This window comes from Anoplolepis gracilipes, chromosome 3 (genome assembly GCF_047496725.1).
Source record: "Anoplolepis gracilipes chromosome 3, ASM4749672v1, whole genome shotgun sequence".
NCBI classification, from domain to species: domain Eukaryota; kingdom Metazoa; phylum Arthropoda; class Insecta; order Hymenoptera; family Formicidae; genus Anoplolepis; species Anoplolepis gracilipes.
Window position 1 is genome coordinate 17,641,104 of NC_132972.1, and position 3,897 is coordinate 17,645,000.

General features: G+C 34.1%; 1 pseudogene; it reads left to right on the forward strand.

The window, feature by feature from the left end:
- Positions 1 to 745: 745 nt before the first annotated feature.
- Positions 746 to 2,584, forward strand: LOC140663634 (uncharacterized; annotated as a pseudogene).
- Positions 2,585 to 3,897: the final 1,313 nt, after the last annotated feature.

The following is a 3,897-nucleotide window of genomic DNA, read 5'->3' on the forward strand; positions in this document are numbered from 1 at the left end:
TGAAATGGATATAGAGAAAAAAATGACACAACAGCGCAACACATTAGATAATAATGAGCGATTTGTTCAGGATATCATTATGCATAGCGAATTAGCTGCAATGGGTATTGAAATAGATACAGACGAGAAAAGATCCATACAGCAGCACAGTGACAAATTAGATGATAATGAATTGAAAAAAATATTAGAAGATGACAGTGAAACTGGAGAAGAGGATAATTTAATAATAGATAGTAGTATAGATGCTTGCCGTATAAACAGTGGCAGTATGTCAGGGAAATGTATTGTAGATTTTACCTATGTCTTTGAACAAATACATGAAAAATTTGATACGCACTGTCACGGAATAGAATGTAGTTTTCGTGACTTAACATTTATTGGTGCCCGTCCATACGGACTAAAAAATAAATTTTTTTTCAAATGCCGAATGTGTAATTTTGAAAGCTTTATCTGGAGTGAGCCGCCCCCAGAGGAAAATCTAGATGTAAATACAGCGGCAGTAGCTGACACTGTATTAACTGGTACAGGATATACATAGTTAAAAGAAAGTTGCGCTGCAATGAATATAAAGTGTATGGCAAATAAAACTTATGAAAAGGCACATGAAACTGCTGCTGAAGCATTCTCAAAAATTGCAGAAGAATACATGAATGCTGCTGCAAATGAAGAACGTGAATTAGCATTACAACGCAATGCAGTAATAAATGGAATACCGCATATAACAGTAACAGGTGATGGAAGCTGGATGAAAAGATCATACAGAACAGGACGGTATGATTCTTTATCAGACGTAGGCACAATATGTGGTGCACGAACAGGAAAAGTGCTGCACATGTCTGTAAGAAATAAATATTATACAATTTGTGTTAAAGCAGAGAAGCTTAAAAAAGAGCCTACAAATTACAAATGTTATAAAAATTGGGGTAGAGATTGCAGTTCAACAAGCATGGAAGTAGACGCGATCGTAGAAGGATTCAAGACAAGCATAGAAAAGCGCGGACTTATTTATTCCACATATATAGCAGATAGAGATAGCATCATATATAAAAAAATAATACAGACAAATCCATACTCCAATGTCTTTATAAAAAAAATTGAATCATTTGTTGCGCAATTTGGCTTCAAAAATTAGAGAAATAGCGAAAACAAAAGGACGTTTTGGAAAATTAAGAAATGTTATTGGCAATCGTATACTTCGCATTAGAACAGCTATGACAAAAGCTGTACAGTACCGTTTGGAAGAACAGAGTATGATGAAGGAAAAGATTAAAGATCTCAAAATTGACCTAGATAATATTATAAGTCACGTTTTTAGTGAACACAGTGAATGCAAAAATAGGATACTTCTGCGATGAATCGCAGAAAGAATGTGAAGAAAATTATATTCCACAATTTAAAAAATGTGGATTATATGAAAAGCTGCAAAATGCATTAAAATATATTAGTTGGAATGCTAAAAGTTTATTGCAAGATAAAGACAGTAACAGAGTAGAAACTTTTAACACTGTTATATCGAAATGTATTGGTGGAAAAAGAATAAATTATGGTCTAAAAAGATCATATGAAACACGTTGTAATGCTGCAGTAGTCGCATTTAATACTGGCAAAGCTACCTTAAGTAATGCTTTGAGAACAAAACCAGGAGAAATAGCAGTGCAATGGGAAAATGAGAAAGAAAAAAGTAAAAGTAATACAAAAATACATTCGAAGCCGCAACGTAATTTGAAACGTACGGTGGCAGACAGGGATTATGGTTCGCAAGGCTGATAAACCTGATGCAACATCAGCCGAAATAGAATTAAGAAAAGCGCAACACATGCACATGTTTCGAGATTGGCAAATAAAGCGAATAGAAATAGAAGACGAAACTAGAGAACAAGCAGCAAACGATATTTGGTGATATTATCGTACAAAAATAATAACCGCTTCTCACTTTGGACATATATGCAAAATGAGGAAGAGTACTTCTTGCGCATCAAGAGTAAAGTCAATAATATATCCACAACAACTAAATGTGAAATCAGTGCAACACGGGACAGAAAACGAGGATATTGCACGCAAAAGTATTGAAAATGCATTGAATATTATTATAAAGCGTTGCGAATTATTCATAGATTTAGAAATACCATTTTTAAGCGCTTCGCCAGATGGATTAATAGGAGATGATGGAATTATTGAAATAAAATGTCCTTTCGCAGCACGATTCTTAACACCAGAAGATGCGATTACAACAAATATTTCGAATCTGCAATTATTATATAAAAATGGAAAAGATGAGAAAATGAAACGCAGTCACATATACTATTATCAAATACAAGGACAATTACATATTACGCAGCGAGAGTACTGTGTCTTTGCATTGTGGACATCATTAGGATTAAAAATGGAAAAAATTTTACGTGATGTTGATATTTTCTGGTCGGAAAATATGGTGTCTCAACTTATGAAATTTTATGAAAATTGTATATTACCAGAATTACTAGATTCAAAACTGGAGAAAAAAAACATGCCAATCCGCGAACCAGAATATATAATTAAAGCAAAAAGACAAAAAATGATAGAAAAAGAAAAGACAAAAAAATAAAATTATATGGAAATAATAGAAGACACATACACATAAGCACTGAAATAATAAAAAACAAATTTTTGATAAATAAAAAATGTCGCAATGCATTCTGCGCTGGGCGCAGTGATTACTATCTAAATGCATTCTGCGCTGGGCGCAGTAATAATTAATAAAATGCAATCTGCGCTGGGCGCAGTAATAATTAATAAAATGCATTCTGCGCTGGGCGCAGTGATAATTAATCAAAATGCATTCTACGCTGGGCACAGTAATAATTAATTAAAATGCATTCTACGCTGGGCGCAGTTTATAATATATATGAGATATACGTTCTGCTCATCTACCTGCATTCTGCGCTTAGCGCAGTGAATTAACATTTAAAAAAAAAATAATACGTAAAGAATCGTGCAAATTGTTCCCATATGTGCACATGGGTGCATTTAATATCTTACCGTTAGAGTTCAAACATACATTCTCTAATGGATAGATATGATTGCAACCCGTTTGTACTAAAGCAGGATATATACTACGGCAGGATACTATCCAGTAAGTAAATTAGTTCTTACAAGGGGAGTGTTAGGCCTTCGTCTCACCGATTTTGTTGAAATTTTATAGGAATGTAGTATGGGTATAGACATAACTATAGCTATTAGGAGACGACGCACTTCTCAACCATTGACGAGAAATCGCGGTTTGAATTTTAGTGCGCTCGTTTAATCTATTTGCAGTAAAGCATTCATCGAGCGTCGGTGTGGCGCAGCGGATTGAGCGCCGCGCTAGAAACTTTATGGTTGCGCGTTCGCGCCCTGTTAGTTTTTACCTTCTTTTTCTTTTTTTTATACAGTTTTGATAAAAAAAAATCTTTTATGCATTTGAACTTTTCTTATTTTTAAGTTTTTTATTTTTGTTTTAAAATGGACAATGCAAATATTATAAGGACATATGTATATATTATGTGTTCGTAATATATATGAACGACGAAATTTATATGTATAGAAGTTTAAACATATATTTATTGATTTTATATATCTATATATGTGTGTATATATATACAGGGTGTCCCCGAATTGGCGGATCAACTCTCGTGGGTAGATAGAGCGTGTTAAACTGAAGAAAAAAATCTTATATCATTTTGCTAAATTCACAATAATTAATGAGATATAAATTAATAAAGATCGGCCAATCCGTGCCAGTATAAGCGCGCGGCGCGAAGAAATCTCCCAGTTGTTATTTGATACTAGACGCGCTGCAAGACATAAACGCAGAACGCACTGTACGTATTTCTTTCAGTACGCCCTTTGTACGTCCGTTGTACAGCGCTCCGCCTACTG